The following is a 25,767-nucleotide window of genomic DNA, read 5'->3' as shown; positions in this document are numbered from 1 at the left end:
ATCTAAAAGGGGGGGAAAAATCAAAGCTCCTCTCCCAAATGGGTGGTTTTGTTTGTTTGTTTTTTGTTTTAAATCCTAAAAATGGAGAAGTGCCAAAGCCTCCATTAAGTCAATTAAGGACTTTGTTCTTGCTATTGATTTTATGTGGAAGGTACTCATACTATGGTGATGGGCAGCGGAATAAAAATCTGAGAGACTATGATACTACTGATGAAGTCTCTGGAACTGAGGTAAAAGGGCCTTAAACCCCACAACTATAAGGATGGCATCTTCCAAAGATCTTGAAAAATCCCCTTCCTTTACTTTAATGTTTATTATGGTGGTATGTAGAGACGCCAGCCAAGTGGGGCTCCATTGTTTTATGTGCTATACAAACATACAGTGAAAGACAATTCCTCCCATAAAGCTCTTACAGTTTAAATGCAAAAAACTGATAAAGGGTGGGAGAAAAGTAATATTATCCCCATTTTACAGATGGGAATTGAGACACAAATTAAATAACTTGTCCTAATTATCAAGTGGTTGGTAGCAGTAGTGGTACTCAAATCCTGATCCGAGTTCCTGTCCAATGCCTTAATCACAAGGCACTTCCTCTTGTCACTGAGCATGTCCTCTGCTACAGTGAAAAGGAAGCACTGGTGAAGAGAAATATGGCTAATACATTTGTTACCAGTAAGATGCAAGAGACCTGGGTTCTAGCACCACCTTTGCTACTGGCCTGCTGGATGACTTTTTGGTCAGGTCATTTAATCCCTCTGTGCCTCAGTTTTCTATCTATAAAATGGGGATAGTGATACTTGCTTCCTTTGTGAAGTGCTTTGAGATCTGTGGATGAAAACTGCTATGTGAGAGCTAGATGGTTATTTATGAAGTGATGTAATCTTTTTCCTGAAATTGCTACTGCCACAGCTGTAAATTTTTTTTTAAAAGTTTAGTGTGTTGAAAAAGCAAATGAAAAGCTAGATCAATTAGGAAATAGGCAATCTGAGTGTGTGACAAATTTTTTCTAGGTCCAGAAAGCAAAAAAACAAACCCAAAATGATTTTGAGGGACCTGATTCTGATCCTGCCTCTGTTGAAGTGAATGATAACATTTCAATTGACTTAACTGAGAGCAAGGACAGCCCCCAGCTTGCAGCTTTTATGCAAAGCTCAGGCATCAGCTTTGGTTACCAGTATACAGTACATTGAAGTATGAATTGGCTCATAGCTATGACAGTTCTAACATATCCCTCCTTTGCTGATCCTCAGAGGTTGGGGATGAAGGGAAAGGAGGCACTGCTCATGTCATCAACCCCAATCATTCAAACTAGTGAATCAGACCTCTCCAAATCATGTGTTTTTTAAAAATAATACATTGGGGGGGGGGGGGTTTATAAGCTCGTCTCTATAACCATGAGTGCTAAAAATGTTTTTCTTTAAATGGAAGCCAAGATTCTCATAATCACATGACTCCAGAAGCTGGGGCTTGAAGAAAAGTACCAAATATGATGATTGGCAACCCTGAACTGCTCCTAAGCCCAGTCCCACCCATCATTGCAGCTCAGTGACTCTGATCCTCACAGCATCAGTAGGGAAAAGAGGAGAGGATTACAGGATAATGGCTTATCCTGTAATTGCTGCAGCCTGGCAGTTTGCTGGCTTCATAGCGTAAACCTTTTAGCAATACCGTGTTTTTTAGTACAACCCTATTTTATACTATTGTTTAAAGTCCAGCCACAAAAGAGCTATTTATCTATACAATACGAATCCAGGATTGTCACTCTGTTGCCTAGAATATCTGTATAGTCAGTACAAAGTGGTGGAAACAGCTATATGCATGATTGAGAGCTCTTTTTGTTTAGAATATCACCAGGTTCAAACATTTCAGTTTTGAAGTTCTCTGCCTTTTTGATTTTATGAATTACACCTGTACAGGTACAGTAAGGCATGTGTCTATGCCATGCTAGGAGTCCTAGACCTTTGTGACATCAGAGGCAACTCAACCACTCGCCACCTTCATGCTACAGATAACTTGCATGCAACACTTTCATTGGTTGTATGAGAGAGACTGCACAAAGGGTGGATTACTTGGCCAGCTGCCGCACCCAGGCGACAGCACAGGCTTTCAGCTGTTAGTTTAAAAATAATAAACCTTTAAAAATGTTTCTGTTCATTTTATTATGTCAGAAATATCTTCACTTAACACACAATGTATTTTGTATTAGGATACCTTGCAGTGGAGAGAACAAAACACTAAATCACTGGCCCCCTAGGTGGCTATGTAAAATTATGCCCCAAGGCTGGCTTCAATACAAAGATGTGAAATCAAACTATTTGACAAGTCTCTAACTGGCCCAGTGGGAAGGCAGCTCATTTTCACATTTTTTGTTCTCAATACCCAGAGATGCGGAGTCCATCAGCATTGTTGCTTACCTGTGCAAAAATAAAATTAGAGGAAAGGAAGAGTTACATTAAAAGGAAGTTGACTTGAAAGAGAAAGGAATAGGTGTTTGACATTTTGCTCACAAGGTGGCAGTAGATACTTATCAGTGCTACCTTCCTTTTAAAGCTTAACAGTCAACCTCCACATAATTTTTTCCCCATGGTTAGCTTAATGATTTATACACGGATGGGCCTATGGCCTTTCTCATGTGCCATTAAACCTTTGTTTCCTTTTTAAATAGCTCTTTGGATCCTGAAGAAAGAAGGGAAAATTAGGAGTTACTTCAAGAAGGGGGCCAGCTGCTTGCATGCTAATTAGGGGGAACATCTTAGCATGATGCAAAGGCAGGATAAGGTGAAATTCCTATTACTGTGAATGGCAGCTGTGCTGCTAATTGATTCCTGTAGCTGTGAGGCAGTAATATGTTGCCCTGACAATTAGCAGTTTAATGTTCTCTCATTTGATTTTTATTAAATTGTTACCCTAGAAACTGCACTACCGTAAGATACTTTGTCTCTAAGCTTCACAACACATTGCTTAACACCTCCCTCCTCTCCAAAAACACAGGTACATTTTAAAAACGAATTGTTCCATTTTCTTCATACTCATTGTGTTTTATAGATGAGGTGCTCTTCCATCAGTCGGTCACTCAGCCAGAGCTACAAAGGATGTGCACTATTGGATATTCTGTATCTTGTATGTTAATTACACTGAGCACAGCTGTAGTTCAGTTTGCGATTTTATGACTTCCTGTACTATACTAACCCCCATCTTGTTGCCTTTAACAAACCCTCCTCACTTCAGTGGAAGGAGGAGGAAGAGGAGGGTAAAATGGCTTTTAGCTATAGGTAGCTTGCAGTATTATTAAATACTGTGGTGTTAGCATAAACCTTTCATAGCAGCTTGAATAGCGACATATGAAGTTGGCTCAGTAGCGTCTTAGGCACGAATTCTTTCTAGTTCTTAATATTGTAAACTTTCCATTACTGCACTGGCAGGTGACTAGATTTGTAGTAGTGGTGCCTTCCAATCTTCTTTCTCACCATTTTCCCCCTTCTAGCATTTAGGGCTAGATTGTGTCCTGGCCTTTTGCGGCCACCTAGGCCAAGGGTGAGGATTCCCCCTCATCCCTTTTCCATCAGAGGGCTTGGGGGGAAAGGCTGTTTGGATTGAAATGCAGTGCCCAGGAGAGCATGGAAGCTGAGCTCCAGGTGCTTCCCTCAGCAGTGACTGAGTGACACATAGGTGGGGAGCAGATGGAGCCATTGCTCCTTTTCCCCTTCCCCCACCTATGCATGGGTGAATGGAGCTGACTGGCTGTGCAAGGGGCAGAATGCTGTACCCTATACAGCAGTGTCACAAAGCATTCCCTTCTCCATCCTCTGCAACCTCTCTGAAGCACAATGCCTCTTGGTAGTCCCCTGGGGCAGTCTGTCTACATACTACTCCTTCCATCCGGCTGTGTGCTGGAAGCACTATCTAGCCATCAACTTATTCACCAAGGGTGGTATCTTACGAAGTGCAAAGTGCCATCAGCTCCCACTGAAATCAGTGGCACCTTACAGGACTGGGCCTTTACACAGCACATTTCTGTAGTACCATTTGAAGAAGAGTATACTGGCTAGGGAGAAGTGTGAGTGCATTTACAAGGGTTTGTTTTAACATTCTGTTGTTAGCACTCTGGGGCATAGTGAAAATCTCCTTGCTCCCCAGACTACTGTGATTCAGTGTTGATTTTCCTTTCTGTGGTTAAAGCAGTCAGGCAGCCACTTCCTCATGTATCCACCACAGCCATCTCACTAACTTGTTTATTCTGAAACAGCTGTGGTCAAAATTAAATACATCACTTAAAAAAGCTCCCATCTGAATACAAGATGGGCTGAGGGAGGGAAAGCAGGAGCTCCTATGATAGCACCAGCCCTGAAATCAAGAGTCTGTTCCTAGCAGTGGGGCAAGGGGTGAGTGTGACAGACTATACCCTTATATTCAGTACTTTTACAAAATTAAAATAAATTTTGTGTAAAGTATGCCTTGTGAGGTATCATTTGAAAACTCATAATTCACTGATCATTATTGTCCTGATACATACAACATTGCCAAGCATTTTAAGTTTATAAGATTCTACTGTATGGTGTTACTAAGACACATTCCACATCTGGGCAAGCAGCCCAAACCAGTTCCTCAGGGACAAAAGGCTAGTCAGCATCTCAGCCAAGTGTCAGCATAATCAAATGAACCTGGTTAAGCAGCCATTATTTGGTAGCAAGAAGGGTGTGCATGAGAAATTTACATCTTTGCAGACAGACTTGCTGTCACCTGAACCCCAGCTGGAGATGATTCTCAGAGAAAAGAAATGCTATAAGAAGGAAGAACAGAGGACACAAATCATCTCTCTCCTCTCATCTTTACTTACAGTATCAACAATGCTTGAAAGACAAAAGGGGCATTATTGAACTGGGGAAGTGGTCCTTGCTGAAAGATCCAGCCAGACTTCTGTAAATATGTGATGAGAGAAATCTTTGCTTTGCAGTCACTTAACTTTATCCTCTTGCACAATTATTTCAAATTTGATGACCATCCATACCTCCAGACCAGTGGCACTCTATAGGCACCCATATGGCCCCACAATATGCCAACATTTTTATGGCTGACCTGGAACAAACGCTTCCTCAGCTCTCGTCCACTCACGCCCCTTCTCTACCTACACTACATTGATTACATCTTCTTCATCTGGATCCATGGGAAGGAAACCCTGGAAGAATTTCACCACAATTTCAACAGTTTCCACCCCATCATCAACCTCAGCCTGGTCCAATCTACACGGGAGGTCTATTTCCTAGACACCATGGTGCAAATAAGTGACGGTCACGTTAACACCATCCTATACCAAAGACCCACTGACTGCTGTGCCTACCTTCATGCCTCCAGCTTCCATTCCGGACACACCACACGATCCATAGTCTACAGCCAAGCGCTGAAGTACAACCGCATTTGCTCCAACCCCTCAGACAGAGACCAACACCTACAAGGTCTTCCCCAAGCATTCTCAAAACTACAATACCTGCACGAGAAAATAAGGAAACTGATCAACAGAGCCAGACATGTACCCAGAAGCCTCCTACTGCAAGACAAACCCAAGAAAGAAGCCAACAAAACCCCCCTGGCCATCACATATAGTCCTCAGCTAAAACCTCTCCAACACATCATCAGTGATCTACAACCCATCCTGGACAATGATTCCTCACTTTCACAGGCCTTGGAAGGCAGGTCAGTCCTTGCCCACAGACAACCCGCCAACTTGAAGCATATTCTTACCAGCAACTACACACCGCACCATAGTAACTCTAACTCAGGAACCAATCCATGCAACAAACCTTGATGCCAACTCTGTCCATATATCTACACCAGTGACACCATCACAGGACCTAACCAGATCAGCCACACCATCACCGGTTCATTCACCTGCATGTCCACCAATGTAATATACGCCATCATGTGCCAGCAATGCCCCTCTGCTATGTACATCTGCCAAACTGGACAGTCCCTACAAAAAAGGATAAATGGACACAAATCAGATATTAGGGATGGCAATATACAAAAACCTGTAGGAGAATACTTCAATCTCCCTGGACACATAATAGCAGATTTAAAGGTAACCATCCTGCAGCAAAAAAACTTCAGGACCAGACTTCAAAGAGAAACTGCCAAGCTTCAGTTCATTTGCAAATTTGACACCATCAGCTCAGGATTAAATGACGACTGTGAATGGTAGCCAACTACAAAAGCAGTTTGTCCTCCCTTTGTGTTCACACCTCAGCTGCTAGAAGAGGGCCTCATCCTCCCTGATTGAACTAACCTCATTATCCCTAGCCTGATTCTTGCTTGCATATTTTTACCTGCCTCTGGAAATTTCCACTACATGCATCTGATGAAGTGGGTATTCACCCATGAAAGCTTATGCTTCTATACATCTAGTATAGTTAGTTTATAAGGTGCCACAGGACTCTTTGCCGCTTTTACAGATCCAGAGTAACATGTTTACCACTCTGATAAGTTAGGTATTAGTTTGCATTTTACCTTTTTATTTCTTTGTAACCAATTCTTTAGGCCCGATTACTTGTAATCACTTATAATCTATCTTTCTATGGTTTAATAAACTTGTTTTATCTAAACCAGTGTGTGTTTGCATTGAAGTGATGGGAGACCTCTATTTGAGATAACAGGGTTTGTGCATATCATTTTCTATTCATAAAATGACAGACTTTCTATGAGCTTGTACTGCACAGCAGGAAAGAGCTGGGCAGTACAAGACGCACATTTCTGGGGACAAACTGGACTGAGAAATTGCTGGTGTCACTCTGCAATATAATTCAGGAGAGACACGCTAGAGCACACATCATTCAGCTGGGAGTGATTTGCATGCTAGTGAACAGGCCAGATGTAGCTGCTCACGCAGCAAAGCAGTGTGAAAAGCACCCTAGGGTGGAGAATGGAAGGGACACAGCTGTTCTACAGTCCAGATTGTACCCTGGGGAATGTCCCAGTGGTACAGCGAGCAGGCTATATGTGCAGCTAGTTGTTTTGAATGAAGGTTATACTTTAAGCACTGGTATAGTGATTTTAAGTGAGTCTCAAGTGTGGTGGCTGGAAATAGTTTAAAAAAAGGGTTACAGTTTGTTTTCTGTTTGCTTATTTCTGGTAAGGGAAATAGAAACAGCAAAGCAGTGTAAAAGGCACCCCAAGTTGGAGAATTAAGGGGACACAACTATTCAACAGTCCTGATTGTACCCTGAGGAATACTACAGTGAGCTCTAGCCTAGACTCCTGGTTCCTGTATCCATAGATGAGCTGGAGGGGACATCAAGTTTCAAATATGTCCACTTCTCTACCTGGAGCCTCCTGCATCCCTTCAGATCCCCTGGGTATCAACAGACTGTATGCTACAATTTGGACTAGATATTCTTTTGTCTGCCAATTGACTTTTTTGCTTCAACTTCCTCCTGTCACCCACTCCCCAAATCCTGCCTGATGCCAGCCTTGCTGTCCCTTCTCTGTGCAGCACTGCATCCTTTCATCCTCTTCCTCTTTCTAGTACCAGTGGGAGAAAAAGCCTTCATGTAAAGGAGAGGAGGCCAGCCTTCAAGAGTGTTCACCAGCAGCGGCTTGTGTTGTGTCTACCCAGTACTATCACCACCACCCCTTAGGCCCCAAGAAATGAGGATAGTCTGCTCCGTAATAACACAAACAACATGCAACTAGACTTTTCCCAGTCACCACCCTGCTCGCCATTCCCTTGTATGTTCTATTCCTTTCCCCATTCCTTACATTGTTTTGGTTTTTGTTCTGTTAGGCTGCAAACTGTTTGGGACAGAGATTTTGTTTACCATTATGTTTATGCAGCACTTAATACAATGGAGCCTTGCTTTACACAGGGTTTGTTGGTGCTACTGCAGCTTGAATGATAAATAAGAGTGGAAGAAATTAAAGAGGATCAATTCTATGGACAAATGTTCTGGCAAAACGCTGCCTTCACTGTTCCAAGTTCCAACTGTGCTGAAGTCTCATTTGCAAAGAGGAGGTGGAGGAGGAAATAACTTCACCAAACAGTGTTAATTGCTGCTCATTATATCTTTCTTCAACATATGTTTGATTTTAGTTCTTTATTTTTAGTTTAATTAAATTTAGTTTAATTTTAATCCTTTCTGTATTAAGCACAAACATTGCCAGTAGGAGTTTTCTTACATTAGCAGTAACAATGAGAACCCTGTGTGGATACAAAATTTGTATCTGCAGCCGATCCGCAAACATGACCTGTGGATAGCTGCATCTGCGGCTATCCACAGATTTGCACGGCTCTAGTTACAACCTCCACTGGTTCTCCATTAAGCTGGGTATCAACTTCAAGCAGTCCGTTCTTACATTCCAGACCCTATGTCACCTAGCCCCAACATACTGCTTTAATCTGGACTTCCTACCCACCACCCTCTCTTCAGGCATGTAAACCAGTCTCAATGTGCTCTTAGGCCCTGGTCTTCTAATGAACTCTGCTAATGAATCTCTGGGTCCATATGGACACCCACTGACTTTAATGGGGCTGCACATGGATAAAGAGGGCTGCCTACACAGTTCACTGTAGGATTGTGTCTTAGTTTCCTTCAACCATTGATGCCTCCATCCCTTCTTCAACGTTATTCCTTGTGCATGGAATATCCTCTGAAAACCTAATTCACTTCTCATAGGAGGCATGGCAGGAGTGAGGTTTTAGGAGGGATTTGAATTAGGAACAGAAAGTGGCTTGGTGACTAGTTAATTAAAACACATACATGAAACCATCAATATGTGCCTATTATGTGGCTATTGAATGACAACAGGATCTTATTGAAAGCTTTCTCCTGTCTCTCTCCTTCTGAACACATAGGAAGATACAGTCTCTGCCCTTATCCTTTTTGGTTTTGACTGTTGGATCTTGTCTGTATTTACCATGTATACTCAGGAGGGAAGGGTGTGGTGTTTTCACTTGTTTCGAGGTGTGCCACCTTGCACACATTTATGTGCTCAAAGCTATTAACAGTAAGAGAACATCAGAGTGTACAGCAGAGTCAAGACAGTATAAGTCACACCAATAACTATGGTTCAAGGAATTTTCAAGCACTCAGATATAACCAGTGTAAGTTCCACAAGCCAGATAGCTCCTGCTCATGTAACTTAGAAATGCTGCTGTGAACCATGGCACTGTTAAATTCTTTGATCAAAATACTGGGGGAATTATTAAATGGCAGCTCATGAGTAGGGGTCTGCTTCGGAACAGGGCTGCTACTGGAGGGAACAGCAGGGACAGGCCTGCAAGGCCTAAGGGCAGGTGTGAGCTGCCGTGCAGATACACTGAACGCAAGCAGCAGCAGGCAGACCTAGTCCCTCCCCAAACGCAGCACAAGGAGCCTGAATGAAGGCTACAGGTGCCCCTTGGACAACCTGACATTCTGAGGGGGAGGGGAGTAAAAAAAAAGGGGGGGGGATGGAAAAAAACAAAGGGCTAGAGACAAAGGGGAGGTGGGGGAGGAGCAGAGCTAAGTTAGAAACAATGAGCTACGGACTAACATGAGGTGGTTACTGTTAAGGTACGTCTATGCTGCATGCTTTTTTTGGCAGCATTTGGAGTATGTACTTGAATAGTCCCCCTAGCATGGATATAAATAGCAGTGTAGATAGTGAGGCATGGCTTAGGTGAGAAAAGACATGCCTGAAGGGCATATGTACCCAGATATCTACACGCTTTCTACTCACCCAAGCAGTGTGTCCTCCTCTTAAACTGCTACTTCTATCTGTCTAGTGCCCTGCTGTAGGAAAAGAGTCTGAAAGGCTCCAATGGTGGGAGGCAGAAGGGAAAAGCTCCAGCAGAGGAAAGGCTCGGTCAGGTCCCTGCCTCCGGAAAAGGCAGTGGAACATGCTGGCAGGTTCTCCCCACTGCTGAGCCTTTCCCTGCTGTGTTCCCTCCTGCCAGAGCCTTTCACCAACAGCTGTAGCTACACAGCACAATGGGGACACAATTTGCTTTTCACTACTCTTTACACACACTCTACACACCACTGCAAGAGGAGTGCAGTGTAGATGTAGCCTTAGTCTTTGACAAATGCGGCTGTCACAGGCAGGCTTTTTCTCATCCCAGACCAAGTAAATGCTAGCTATGTCTTTGCTGTGGAATGGGGTGTAGCCCTGCTGTCCTGCTCTTTTTTTAAATATATCTATGAACATTAATCTTTCTTCAAATCCTTTTTTAAACACAACTATACCAACAAAGTTAGACGAGGAAAGGTACAACAATGTGGGGTAGCTTTTTTGTTCTTTCTTTCAATCTCATGATTTTTAAACCCATCTCATGACTTTATGACGCCTGACTCATGATTATTGAATGCTTGCAGTTGCTAGTACAGCACAGAGTCAGGGGGAAAAAAAACACAGTCCCTCTAGATCAGTGCTTTTCAACCTTTCTTTTTTTTTTTCTTTTCCATTTGTGGACCCCTACAAAATTTCAGATGGAGATGTGGAACCCTTTGGAAATCTTAGACATAGTCTGCAGAACCCCAGGGGTTCACAGACCACAGGTTAAAAAACACTGTCCTATGGTAACAACAACCTTTTGCGGATCCCTTAGATGTAATCTGTGGACCCCCAGTGGTCCGCAGACCACCAGGTTGAAAACCACTGTTCTAGATGGACAAAGGGCAGGTATATGAAATCAAAATTATGGTTGTTTGTTTGTAGAAACTAACTTTGAATTTCCTGATTTACAAGCAATTTTTTGTTCATTTTTTAACTACAACATTCTAATGAGCTTCTTGTTTAAGGTACATTTATTTCTAACTTTAACTCTAGCAATGATTGTTTTGTTAAGGAATTATATACAATACATATAACTAGGGGGGTCACACACTTTGTCCCTGGGTAGGCTGAACTTACTCCACACTCCAGGAGCTCTTTCCAGTCCTCTGTTTTCTCCCACAAACTCTGCATGCTACCCTCCCATCCCTCTCCTTTTCAGACAGTCCCTGCAATTCCCCCTGGCAGGGGTTCTGTGTGTCCACCATTCCAGGGACATAATGAATATATTCTGGCTCTGACACTGCAAACACTTATACATGTGCTTCAGGCACGCAAGTGTTTGAAGGATTGGGCTCGGAGTGACGGGCATGCTAGAAACACCTACAATAGATCTCTATCCTTCAGGGAAACAAATTGGGTCTGTAGTTTCTAAAGACAGAGGTGAGATATGTAACGGATGAAAGCAATTTAGAGATTCTAAGTCTTTGTTGTAATTTGTGCCTAATTTGTTTTACACTGAGACAGACATTAGGCTCTGTAGTACGTTTTGAAAAAATGGGTGCTTTAAGGCTCAAATGTTAGTTCTTTCAGAGTGGTTTATTTTCCCCCTTGATGTGCACCTGCAACTTTCATTGCTGTTTAATGAGAGTTGAGAGTATACATGGAAAGGAAAATATATTGTAATCTGCCATTTTAATAATTAGGAAAATATTGAATGTAGGGACCCTGTCTGAAAATTATGGTTTGGTACAAAAGTATTTCAGTGCTTTTAACAATTTATTCCACTTTAATGAGTTTTTAACACAGTAAATTATACTCCTAGAGTAAATCACATCTCTGGATGTGTGGATATGTAAACATTGTATTGGATATGTAAACATTTTAAGTTAAAAGAACTTCTGTTAGCTATACCTGAACATGACAAATGATAGACGATTTCTTAGTCCAAAAACTTAAGTCTGCCTTTCTTTTGACTAATAACAGTTCTTGGTCATGAAAACAGGCTGTAAATATATAACAAAGATTGCCTCTTGCATAACAAGATAATATACTCTGGTCAGGAGTCCAAATTTCAAAAGCTTTTTAAAAGGGTATTTATCTTTAAACCTTATTTAGTCTATGCTATTGTACTTTTAATAAGGCTTAACTTTAAGCAGAAAGAAGTCTTCTGTACTTTACAGTTTTAACATTCATAATGAATACCTAATTAAAGTTCTGTTTAATTTTAAAAGCATGGATTTGCTTTTCACTCTCTAAAATTACCATAAAAATCAGAAAATAAATTAGTCACACATCCCTCTTCAGAGATCCCATCAAAGCATAATTATAGTAATTTTAAAAATTAAATCCTCAGAGTGAAGTCCATAGTATCTGCTCGCACCAGCATAGATAGGAGAAGTTTATTTTTGAAGAGACACGATCCAACTGTGCACACTTGGGTGCCAATTAGGGACAAATCTTCAGTACAAAAGTAACAAGGAAGAGTGGGTGGAGGGTCATTGGAACAGGATCTAAAATAATAATCTCTTTTCTAACCATGTTCGTACAGCAGCATGAATCACACAATAATGACATGACCTCTCACATACACATTTTTGGGATGTGGAAGATTCATATAAAAACAAGCCACCATCAAAACCATGCCAGGCATTTTAACACCTCTGAGTGCTATAAGAATGCACTCTCCTCTAGCAGAAATCTGAAGCCCAAACTAACCAGAGTTTTTATACTGATTTAAGTAATGGGTTAGAGGTGTAATTTTCTACTGAAATAGTTAAATCAATACAACCCCTAGTATGGGCACAGTTTTACTGGCATAAAAATGCTTAAAATGGTATATCTTATTCCCCTTCCCTTACAAGAATAAGCTATACTGGTTTGAGCACCTTTATACGGTGTAACTTTGTCCACATTGGGGGTGTGGGGTGCTTACTGCAACTATACCTGTATCATTGACGTAATACGACTTTTGTATGCAGACAAGCCCCGTGTGGGCCCTATGCTGATAATGTAACATTATTCTTGGTTTGACTGGGCATGGCAACAAGGGTTGTGTGAGGTTAGCACCCTCCCTTTGCTCAGGTCACCCAAACTAGGTCAACATGGGAGGAGTTAACTCCATTCCAAAAGATGCGGCATTGACTGCTCGACCTCTGTTCCCCAAGGTATATGCCTGAGCAAGGCACATGGGTTCAGATCCTCGGATAATGTGAACTAACATAACTCCATTGACTTAACTGGAACTGTGCTAATTTACAGGAGCAAAGAATCTGGCTCATTGTGTCTAGGCATTCCAACTAAGGTGATGCATGTGCATCCAGATCCCACTAGTATGTAAAGAGCAACAATTTTGTCCTTTAACCTTCTGTGCATGTAATGCTCCAGCGGCGGGGAAAGCTGTAAAAGTGTCTTTCCTGATCTCAGCCATGCCGGCATTTACTCAGAGGTGTGACAGGCTGCCATTTTCTAGTTTTGTGTGAAAGGTGATCCTCAAAACCCCAGCCTTGCCAGCTTATTTGCTGAGTTCAGGTGTATATTTATGCTGCTTTTCCTAGCAGGTGTCCTGGCAATTCAGTGCAGACTGTGCTTGGGGACATGATGATAATTGGACCATTCAAAAGTAAAATAAGATTAATGAGTTGCTATTATTGGTGTTGCTATAATTTAGAGTACCATACTTGGTGTTCTTGATTCACAGATTTAACTGAAATGTTAGCGTTTTGTATGAGAGAGAGTCAATGCCCAGAGCTTTCTTAAATGTTCCAAAAAGAAATGCAAAAAAACACATCTAAACAATAAAAGGTTTTGCTTTGTGAAATAACTGTTGGGTTATTTTAATAGTTAAAATAAAATGTGTAATAATAATCACCAGTTAGATTCTGGACATCTAAGCAACGGAATGTAGAGGTTGGTAGATGATTTCTCAGATGATTTATTTAAGGTTGGTTAAAACTTATTAACTTAATTGGTGCTAGTGTGACTTCAGGGTGGCATTTCCTATGTGTTACCTAAAAGTGTTTAGGAACTAATCTGATATTCACTGTGATCTTGAACTGACAATTCTTTGGTATCTAGATGCAAGGCAGAGTCTGCAAGTGATATACATGGAATCCTACATTAATTTAACATTTTAAGTTTCATTAATTAGAGTTGTTGCAATCTCCCGTTATTCTGAATTTAGTGGTAGTGTCAATCACCTAATTCCATCCATCCAGTTTATACTGAAAATCTTTCTGTTATGAAGAACTGGTTCTAGATTGTTTGGCTCTCATGCATGTGACCATAAACCTGGGGCACAACCTTCCCTTTCAGAAATGCAAGCTAATTATAGAGCTGCTGCAAAATAATAAGTAACTCAAGTGAAAAGAAAATGGTAATTACACAGTAATTCACATGCCTGCTGCTGTGTTATCTCTTGATAAGCGTAATTGCTCTGTGTCGACCCTGCATACAGTCTGTATAAGCATGTTTGATGAATATGTATGTATTCCTGTAAGGGTTCTCCACTGCATGCTATTTTCTGCCAACGTAAATGGTTGCTGACACAGCATCATGTCTCCAGTTGTTCCTTGATCAAGCCTTCATGAGGTTTGTGTTAATATCCCTTCCTTATTACAGTTAATGTCACTGGGGATTGCCACTTTCAACAATTTCCACATCCTAGGCACAAAGGAGATTGTAATCCTCCAGAGGGAGGAAATAGACAGCATTAAAGCTGCTCTCTTTCTGAAGATTAGCATGTTCTCTGAAGGAATCATCCCTGTGAAGGGGGTTGTCATCTCTCACCTTCCAGACTGCAGCGTCCCTGGCTTGCTTCATGCCCTTCAGCTCTCTCCAAGATGCCTGCTTCAGAAAATCATCTTCTCTCCCGCTGCTGTGCTTCTGGCATTCCCACCTGTGTGTTTCTTTTCCAACTCACTCAGCATCACTTGCACCGTGGGAGGACTAATTACAAGAGGGCTTGCCATCTCCGGTGATGCTATATCAGTGGAGACTGACATGGAGGCAGATGATATGGCTGCTAGACTTGCTCAGAGCAAGTGTAATCGTCATGATGGTGTGATTGCCTATGCCCCTTTGACAGCAATTTTGTGTGTGGATGTATGATGTGCAACATGTATGGGGTCCACATGTGGTTTAGCATGAAAACTCTCTACTGTAGACATGGTCGGGTAGCAAGAGGGTAGTTCAGTGTTAAGACAGCCAGGAGGTTACCACATTGTCAAAATGTCTTGTGATGTGGATAGTTTCCTAAGCAGGAGCTGGACTGAGACCACCATGCAACCATCAGATTATAACAACCTTCAGCCACCACCAACCTGCCCTGGAAACCTACCTCTATCTCCAACCTTTATCACAATATCAGACTGTATGGATCAAGAAGCAATGATCTATTGTAATTGTCCTGATGAGAAAGCACCTAAAAATTGTCACCAATCATCTCCCTTGGTAGACTCAGCGTTTGAATAGTTCATTTACAAACAAAGGTTTTAAAGTAGCAGCCGTGTTAGTCTGTATTCGCAAAAAGAAAAGTACTCCTTTTTCTTTTTACAAACAAAGTTCTTAGAACTTCAAACGAACACAGCAACTGACCCTGCCAGAAAATCTTGAGACACAGAACGAATTTCACATTCATATACCCAGACTGCTTTAGGCACCCATTGCGCCTGCAGTCTTAGGAGCAAACATTATTAAAGGATTTATGCATTATGAGAAAGCTACGCTGTGCCCCTGAAGTGGCAGATCAGAAATCTCACCTATTAGGAAATAAAGTTTCCTGTAATCATCAGTCACTTCCAAGAAGCTGGAACAAACCTCTGAAAGAAGTAAGAAATGGAGGTGGATTAGAAAGAGAAGCAGAGGAAGGGTAGAGGACAAAGATAGCTCTCAGGCATCATTTAGGTGGGGAAATGCACTTCTAACCCTAAAAAAAGAACAGGAGTACTTGTGGCACCTTAGAGACTTAGCTCACGAAAGCTTATGCTCAAATAAATTTGTTAGTCTCTAAGGTGCCACAAGTACTCCTGTTCTTTTTGTGGATACAGACTAACACGGCTGCTACTCTGACTCCTAACCCTGAAATTATCCGTGTACACATGCATATTAATTAAGGGGGCTCTGTAAAGCTCCCCTCAGTCCTCTCTAGCAGCCACAGAGCTGTTCAATGAAGTGCTGAAACAGTCCCTGATCTCCTGCTGCTGCTTGGGGTGGTTACTGACACCTCCCCGCCCTCAGAATATGCACTACACATTGTGAGGAAATTGCCTGCCTGTATAATTCAACTAGAAAATGGAAGCATTGTACAGGTAGATTAATTGGCTGTGAATGACACAAATAATTAGGGTGATGGGAAAGTTCTTTGGATAAAGAAATTAGGAAGGGGCTCCTTTATAGGTATGCAAGACAATGTCCCATTTGAGTCCTGTATCACATGCCCCTTCCCCCCGCCAAGGTTTAAACCTGCTTTTGCTGAGATAACACAAGGAGCTGGGGTCACAAGGTGGGTGGTCCACAGTAAGGGTGAGGTGGCCTAAAACTGCCATGTTTTCCTCTATGCTGGAGAGTACAGTATGCCAAGGTGAGGGCCATGATCTGAGATGGAAAATCAGGAGGTCCACTGACTGAAAGCATCCCTCACGATCCTCTGTTCTACCTTAGCTAGTGGGATTTCTATGGAGCAAATGGATTTTAAAGTTGCCCTCACTTTGGAGGAACTTCAAGGGAGAAGAGGTGGTAATACCACATTTTACCCTCCTTAGGGGTAAATCATCCCCCTGGGACAAGGGGCTAGGCTGGCCCAGTGAGTACAATGTACACCTCCCTGCACCAGCAAGAATTAATCTGGTCCATAGCACCTAAACCAGTCAAGAAATGACTCAAAAATGGGAATTAAAATACTACGGCTAGACTAGCTGACTCACGTACAGCCTTAATCAAACACTTCGTCGAACTATTGCTAATGGTATAGGGCATATAAACATGAAACTTTTCTCTTTTTACAGCAAGTTGTCACTGTAGTGTTGTTTTTATCTATAGAAACATTGTTATGGAAATCTTAGTGTGATTTTTAAAGGATTTTAGCACCCTGCTATTAACTAGGTACTACCAATAAAAAGAAAAGGAGTACTTGTGGCACCTTAGAGACTAACCAATTTATTTGAGCATGAGCTTTCGTGAGCTACAGCTCACACGATGAAGTGAGCTGTAGCTCACGAAAGCTCATGCTCAAATAAATTGGTTAGTCTCTAAGGTGCCACAAGTACTCCTTTTCTTTTTGCAAAGACAGACTAACACGGCTGTTACTCTGAAACCTACCAATAAAAAGGTATTCAGCAAGAGATATTGCCTGGTGTAGACTTGAAGGACTGTTTGTTTGTTTGTTTTTTTAAAGGTTTGTGATTGTGTAATACAAGGTTGGGCTGTTTGAGGACATTAATTCCCAAAATAAAGGACTTTTGGTGAGTGAGAAGAGTGGGGGATGAAAGGAGGACTCCCCATCCACCAGGGAGAGTGGTGTTAAGTGGCTAGACCAGAGTATAAGGCAGAGGTGGGCAAACTACGGCCCATGGGACCGTCCTACCCAGCCCCTGAGCTCCCGGCTGGGGAGGCTAGCCCCTGGCCCCTCCCCCGTAGCCACACTGGCAGCATGGCTTGCACCCGCTCACCTCCCAGGCTTTCCAATAAGCCTGTCCTGCTGCTCTGAGTGGCATGGTAAGGGGGCGGGGGGGTGGGGTTGGATAAGGGGCAGGAGGTCCGGGGCAGTCAGGGGACAGGGGGCGGTTGGATGGGGTGGAGGTTTGGGGGGAGGAGACAGGGAGCAGAGGGGGTTGGATAGGGGTGGGGTCCTGGGGGGGGCAGTCAGGGGACAAGGAGTGGGGGTGTGTGCATGTGGATATGGGTCGGGGACCCCGGGGGGCCTGTCAGGGACGGGGGTGTGGATATGGGTCGGGGCAGTCAGGGGACAGGGAGCGGGGGGGTTGGATAGGGGATGGGGGGTCCCGGGAGGGGACGGTCAGGGGACAAGGAGCGGGGGGGGGGGGTTGGATGGGTCAGGAGTTCTGTGTGGGGTAGTCGAGGTGGGAAGGGGGAGGGGGACGGGGCCAGGCTGTTTGCGGAGGCACAGCCTTCCCTACCCAGCCCTCCATACCGTTTCGCAACCCCGATGTGGCCCTCGGGCCAAAAGCTTTGCCCACCCCTGGTATAAGGAATGACTCCTGAGTTCTGTCCTCAGCTCTGCTACTGACTTTCTGCAGTCATCTAATCTCTTTGTGCTTCAGCTGACCCATTTCCAAAATGGGGACAATAATATATCTTTGTTCTCTGTTCTAATCTAGCACAAGGCTTTTCAATGTCCCTTCTCAATGTCCCTTTACTGTTGCCACTGTTAGTATGTGACCTTTCTCCTCTGCAGCTCCTGCCATCTGGAACAGCCTTACTCCAGGGATGTATTAAAACGAACTAGTCCTTAGATCCAACAAAAATTTGCCTTTCCTCAAATTTTCAGTTGTATCCCCAAATTAATACTTCCTTCACCCAGAACCTACTAACCTTTCTTTGTCTCCTATCCTTGAGTCCTTTTTCCCTCCCCTTTGGCTTCTCTACTGTCCTCTCCAGTCACCTGTCACTATGGGGAGCCATTAGGGGCCCTATCTCCCTATTCCTCACAGGATCCCAAACAGCTTCTCAACAGTGTTCAGGGGTCATTTTTTCTATCCTTTTTATAAGCCTGCTCTTTGGGCTTCCTTCTGGTAGACAATATTGAGCTGTGTGTTCCTGTCTCTCCCTTTCTGACTGCTTCCTCACTCTTCTCTCAAGCCTCAGCCAGCAACCTTAGCTATCCCTCTGCAAAGCTGGGATTCTAGAGTGTAAAGGGAGGAGCAAGAGACAAAAGGCTGGATGATTCTGGGGGAGGTGCTGAGGGACTGGAAGGGCATTGCTGAAGTGTGGGGGACGAAGGTCAAAATGGAGTCTGGTGTGTACGCTTTGGGTGCAGGGCTGAAAGGCTAGAGGTGCATCAGGCAGAAGAGCTGATGGGTTCTCTGTGGAGGATGGGTGGTGGAAGGGCTGCTGGGTGCTTTGTGTCTTTTGTGTGTGTGTGTGTGTGTTTGAGGGAGTGGATGAGCGGCACCTAGAAGAAATGTAGGCTCAAGAGGTGAAGACCCCATGGAGGAGAACTGAGAGAAACTCCTACTCGGCAGCAGGATGAAAGAGTGAGAGATCCCTGGGGAGTAGAGTGGGAAGGGTGAGAGGTGGGAGACCCACAGGAAGGAGTATAAGGAAGAGAGACTGCAGTAGGAGAAAGAGACTGGGTAAAAAGCATCCCAGGCTGAGAAGGAGGGTTGGCTAAGACCTGGAAAATGAGGAGATGGTGGGACTCCAGTGGAGAGAGCTCTAAAGGGGCAGGGAAGAGAACTGGGTAGCAAGCAATGGAGATGAGGAAGGGATAGGGGGAGAGGGTAGAGTGGGAGAATAGAAGAGCTAATGGGGTGTGGGAGGCGACAGTACAAGGAAGTACAAAAAACAAGGCAGATAATGTTGTTCCTTATAGGGTTATGAAGGTTAGATGCCAAAACACTGCAACCTCCCCACCCCCCATGTGTTTGATTTTATATAACAGGCAGCATTAGGGAATGTGATTCTGTTAAACTGAGGGTGGAATGGTGGCTCTCGTTACTAATGGGAGGTGACCATGGGAGTGTCCCTAAATACGGTAGTTTTTTTTTTTCTGACTGCTGTTTCCAGATATATCTGATGGGAGATCTGCAATGACACTCAGAGGGGGCCCTTTGAGTTTGGTGGATGGTTGTCAATATCTAAGAGACCCTAACTTGCCGAACTGGCAAGCTGTGCTAATACAGAAATCTAGATAAATACCAGGCGAGTTTGGTTTTTGGCATAAGGGACACAGGCCCTATTCCGCCTGGCCCTGCACTGGAAGGAGGAGGACACAAGGAGTTCTCCCTATCTCTTGTCCTCCTGCCCAGGGACCAGCCAAATATGGTCAGGAAGCAGAAGCATTGTGCAAAAACCTTTATAATGCCTCTCCACCAAGGCTTGACTAGCTAAGAGACTGCCGCCTCCACCTCAGGGCCTCCTTGCTGCTTCCTTGTTAATTGCCAGCCTGGCTGAGTGCTTTGGAGGCAGCTGTTCCTGTGTGTTTGCCATTCCACATTTTGTTTGTCCCTGGGCGTAGATCTGTGGATCCACCCTTTTTCTTCATCTTTATGTTGTGCGCATCAGAACAATGGTATCTGTCCCCTAATCTGTGCTTGCCTCTCTGTATCTTGCCTGTTTTGAAAGCTATTTTGAAAACATCTTTCTCAGTGTCTTTCTATGCTCTTTTATATTTTAACTATCTGACTTCATTGTTTAACCCTGTAAATCATTTAGGGGTCCTGAAGGTAGGAACAATGCTGTAAAACAAAGTACAAACCACACTGGGTTATTCTATGACTTAATGAATTAATGTTGGCAAGTCCTTTTTGATTCTCAGATGGAGAAGCTACAGAGATGTGACAGGGTGGTGTTGGCAGCTGTAGAGTCCCTTTTGGGGGGCTAGCACCCTGGTCACTTAGAGCAGGAAAAGCACTGGGTGTAGATAGAGTAGGCAGTTAGGTAGTCTGGGTTTGGGTTTGATATCTCTTACACCAGAAAGGAGACGGATGAGCTAATTCGCTCACTAGCAGGCTAGATAGGAGGAGAAAACAAGCAGTATAAAAGGCTGAGCCAGGGAACCAGAGAGGGCCCCTTCTATCTGCTGCTACATTGTGTTGTACCTGAAGCATAAGGCAAGAACTAATAATCAAGACACTTGGTGAAGGTACCCAGGTAGAGGACATATGCTGTTTAAGCACCAGAAGGGCTTACTGGGTAGATTTCAAGGGCTGGAGAAGGAGCCCACTTACAAGAAGCACAAATTATCACCTCATGTTACGATCTTAACCTAAGTGATTGGTGAATTTCCTGTCTGGTATGGCGGCCACTGAGTAAAGAGTGCAATCTGTTTGTCAAACAATTATTAAGCCCTTAAATTTCAAGCACTTGATTGTGTAGGGCCTTGCTTTCCCGGACCAACTTCATAGCATTTCTGCTCGTCTATGTAAAGAAGTAAGTTTGGAACACTGCAGCCAATCACTTCCAAGATGTCAGGGGATGTTCTAGGCCTCAATGGGCAGAACTCTACTGATTTTGGTGAAAATCGGAAAAGCCTGATTCAGAGGAGAATGAGGGCCTAGATGGCCTGGTGCTCCCAGCTGCTGCCTACACATAGCCCAGGCAACAGTGTAACTTGCAGTGTGGGGAAATAGACTCCAGGTGACAGACAAACTGAAATCAGGAGCATTAGCGGGAGAGGCTTTTAGGGGAAGTGGGCATCTGGGTGGGAGGGGAAAAGTGGACTGGAAGGGGGAAGAAAGCAACAGGGACCAGGGTGATGGGGCAGTGCTGATGGGAGAAGGAGAAAAAATAGCGGATGAGGGGCAGGTTAACAAGTAACTGGAAGGCAAAGGACAAAGCAGCTCTGTGCAGAGACGAGGGGGTGTCAGGAACCACCTGTGACCCTCAGCTCTGGTCCCCCCCACTTCTGGTCTTCGTTGCCTCCCCTGCCACCAAATTGCTGCAGGCAGAGGAATTTCTCTGGTGCCCTTGCTGCTGCCTGTACATCACAGACAACACCTTCATGTGTAGCTCTCTCATTGAGTGCACAGCTCAGCCTACAGGAGGAGCAAAGCGTGATCCTCTACTTTTTAAACACTTTTAAAAACAAATTTCAAAGATTAAAAGTGAAATAACTGTAACCTCAGGTGGATACTGTGAGGGGAACTCACTGCTTTTATAAGGGAGTCCTTTTATGACTAGATACTTTGGCTCCAATCCTGCAAACACTAAAGCCCATGTCTAACTTCACCCATTTGTCTAGTCTTATGGATGTGACTGAGGTGAATGAAGTTTTGCTAAGTCCTTAAGGATTTGGAGAATTGAGGCCTCTGAATGTTTAAGGTTGTTTACAGATGTTAATGTTTGCAGCTGAAAAGTGCTCCTTTCTGGTAAATTGGAAGAACTATTCTGTCCCTGAATCCAAGTAATATTAACCGAGGAGGTTTCAATAAAAAGAAGTATAGGGCCTTATTTTTAGGATTGTTGAACATCCACAGCTCCCATTGAAGTCAGCTAGCTTTGTGGGTGGTCATTACTTCTTGAAAATCAGGCCTGCCTATGCTTTGCTTTCTGGAATTTGTTGTTTGTAATTAAATGTGTGTAATCCCTCCTTTGCCCCCATTTTCCTGTCTCGGTATTATGTTCTATTAAGTGTCAAAAGGAGTTTGGGTCAGGTGACCCATGAGTAGTGAAGGGAGGGGAAAGGGAGTTTTCTGTATTGAACTGCCGTGGTGTTTCTCTTGCTACTGAAACATCACTGAATTCTCAGACTGGGGAGGAAAGAAGGGCTGTTAGGACTCAGCTGCTCACACAGCAACACTGCTTTTAAGAGACATTGCTGGGGGCACATTAATACCTTTCGGTTTGATCTGCTATTGAAATTGGTGGGAGATTTGCTGTTGATCTGACAAGCAGTGGGACTGGGTGCTTAAGAGGTAGCCTCAGGATTCTGGATACACTTAAAATTCACAATGTTTTTTATACTGTTTTCCCCCTACTCCCATAATTAATAACAGGGAGGGGAATGGCCTGATTTCCCTGTGGCTACTAGCCAAGGCTGTTAAACAGGAGATCTGAAGAGTCCCTAAGCCTAGTCTCTCATTTCATGGATCCAACAGAGGTAGTGCATTCTACCCTTTGGGGGAGGGACAGAGAGAGAGTGCTTCACAGTTAGTGATCCCTGTGACAGAACTAGGACTCTTGGGTTAATGGTTTCCAAAGGGAAATTCCATACAGTCCTCCATGCCTAAGGATGGGACTTCAGAGTTCTTATTGTGATTACTGGAACAGATGGATGTAATGTCTACACTACTCACCGAATCGGCGGGCAGCGATCGATCGAGTGGAGGTTGATTTATCGCATCTAGTCTAGGTGCAATAAATCAATCCCTGAGCACTCTTCCATCGACTCCTGTACTCCACCGCCACAAGAGGCGCAGGCAGAGTCGCCGGGGAAGCGGCAGCAGTCCACTCACCCTAGTGAAGACACCATGGTGAGTAGATCTAAGTACGTCGACTTCAGCTACATTATTCATGTAGCTGAAGTTGCGTAACTTAGATCAACCCCTTCCCCCCAAGTGTAGGTGTGCTCCAAACTAAAGGCCCACCTAAGGGAACTAGAGAGTGAAGAAGGAAAGTCCCTGTGAAGACCAACAAACAGGAATCAGGGGAAGTCCATAAAACTGTTAATTCAACAGTGTGAATCACCATATGCTAAAAATAACAGGTTTCAGAATGAGATAGTTAGCTAATGAGTTTACACAAATTGTTGTAATCAAGGTCTTCATATTTAAGCAATAGGATTTGCCAACATATGTGGTGTTCTGGGGGGATTGCAAGCAACACTTCTTGTACCTGGTAGGTTGGAAGGGTAGTTCAGAGTTTGTTTCTGGACACACAAGAAGTTGTGCTATTTCTCTCTGGGTGTAATGTGCCTGGAAATGTGTCTATGGGCTATTAGATAATGGCTCAATCTAACTAGAAATTGCAGGAAAAAAGGGAAAAAAAAAGATTTTTATACAGGTTGAAAAATGTTCCCCTGAAAGAGGAAGATAAACAATGATCCAATGTATGTGATTTCCGGTTCAGTCTAAAAGATGCATAAAAATGTAAGACACAGTTAAAGTCAGCCCAGTAAACAATTTGGCTAGTAATGCTAATTGTTCTCTTTTTAAATGAAGAATATTAAACTTCTTGAACTTTAGTGCTAGAAAATAGCATATCTCTTTAAATCAGCCTATTTACATTGTAGCTCTGTGAAGCCCAGGTGGTATATGGTTTTTAATCACCCTTAAGTGTTACTTGTTAAACAGAATTGAAACAAAGAGGCTTTTTGGGGAATATTTATTTTCTTATCTCACTCACTTTTTTTTTTTACTCTAATTAAAATGCAGTGGAGGTGGGGGAAATCCTGGTATGATCTGTCTGTAGAATAAATGCTCATTCCCACCAATGAATGTGTATATGTTTTTTTTCCTGTGGATGGAGGGTGCTACTTATATGGGTGTGAGATTTCCTAGATTGGATTATAAATAAGAGTAATCTAGAGGACTCAAAGCTTCCTGAAGTGTAGCACGCACAGTATAACTACATAAACCAGAAGTATTATAGGAATTTGACTACTTTAAAAAATGTGTTAATGTCATATATAAGCTTCCAAGGAACTTAACAAACTCCATCATCTTCATGCCTATGATTATGGGCAAGATCCTGCTTTGTGTTTAAAATATACTGCTATGTATCATATAATATGCTTCCCTGACTTCCAAAAGTATAATTGCTTTGAAAGTTAGTTAATAGAGCAACAACTCCACTGCAGTTTAAAAGAAAGGTATCATGTTTGTTTTACAAGGGCAATTCTGTGGTCCAAATTCAAATTTGGTGTAACTGCACAAAAATTCATTGAGTTACCCCATGGGGATGACTTTTGCTCCACAGGTTTATCTAGAGGATTTTATCCCCACATATTTGTGTATTTAAGAACGAATGGGTAAAAATTCTACTTTCTCAAATGTCTATTTTTCTTAAAAATTGTACTGTTTGTCTTTCCAGTATTTGGTTCAATGGTAAGAGTTATTTTAAAACTGAATTGTACAGTAATGCTATTTGAATATTCTAAAACATTTAATATACATTGTTTGAAAATGCTTTGGGCTGATGTGAATAATCAGCAAGAGCCATAGCATTTTTCAAAACAAAGATATTATTTTCATGCAAATTTCCCTTCAGGAAGAGAAATAGGATTCTATAAGCAGAATTATCTCTAAATCAGTTTTTCCAAAGTTTTCCATCAACTGCAAATGGGTCTTTAGTAACCAAATATTCATTAATCAGTCCAAAAAATGCCTGTATAATACTAGTGTCTATATACATTCAGGGGCTGTGATGCATCTTTGTTTTGTGTGCTAATTTCATTTCTCAAGTATTTTAGTTGAATTGAGCTCTCAGAAGAAGCATGAACAAAGATATCAATGTGAGCGTAGATTTTTTCTAAAAAATATGTAATTTACCACCTGCAAAATCTGTACAAAATCCACTGCTATATATACAACACTACAACAATCACTCAATTTGAATGTAAAAAGCCGAAAATTAAGCACAAGTCATTATTGTGTTTCACTAAGATGTTTCAGGCAGGCTTGGATTAACCAGTGAGCACTGTTCGATGGGGAGAAAAAAACAAAAAGACTATGATTAGTGCTGTGCCTCCAGGCACAGGTTGCAATGCCAGTCACTCAAAATTGGCTTGGCCATGTTCCTTTCTCCCCCCCCGACCCTGTATTGTGATGGAGGATTGCCAGGACAAACCTGGGGGAAAGAACTGGACCCAGGCTGGAAGGGCATCTGGCCTGTGAAGATGGTTATTAGAACCACATTTAGGGTGAGAACTTGCACTAAGAAACTGGCTACATGTATTAAGCTTAGTTTGTGTGCTCTGTTTTATTTTCTTAGTAATCTGCCTTGTTCTGTCTGCTACTTAACTACTTAAAATACACCTGTTTATAGTTTAATAAATTTATTTCTGGTTTATAGTATAACCCATTTTATGTGATTTCTAACTGGGGGGTGAGAGGCTGTGCATACCCTCCTCCACATTGAGGGAAGAGGTGAATTTCATATAATTTTGTGTTTGTACTCCAAGGGGGGTGGACATCTGGATGCTGTGGCAAGCCCCTTAAGCTGAGCCTCCTCAGAACAGATCTCTGTTTCTCTGTGCAGCTGGGTGCGGCCCTGCCTGTGTGCTTGGCTGGAAAAGGCTAGCCCAGCAAGACCAGGTAAAATAGTCTGCCTCAGTGGCATCCCAGCACATCAGGTGACATCCCAGGAGGTCCAACCTGTCACAGGCATCACATACTTAAATCAATAACA

At 43.0% G+C, this 25,767-nt stretch overlaps 1 protein-coding gene across 1 annotated transcript in view; it reads left to right on the top strand.

The window, feature by feature from the left end:
• METTL6 (methyltransferase 6, tRNA N3-cytidine) overlaps positions 1–25,767 on the top strand; it is a 43,767-nt gene that overhangs the window by 17,251 nt on the left and 749 nt on the right. The gene's annotated exons all lie outside the window — the stretch shown is intronic.

This window comes from Lepidochelys kempii, chromosome 2 (genome assembly GCF_965140285.1).
Source record: "Lepidochelys kempii isolate rLepKem1 chromosome 2, rLepKem1.hap1, whole genome shotgun sequence".
Lineage (NCBI taxonomy): Eukaryota > Metazoa > Chordata > Testudines > Cheloniidae > Lepidochelys > Lepidochelys kempii.
Note: the sequence above shows the minus strand (reverse complement) of the source record. Positions and strands in the feature narration are given on the sequence as shown.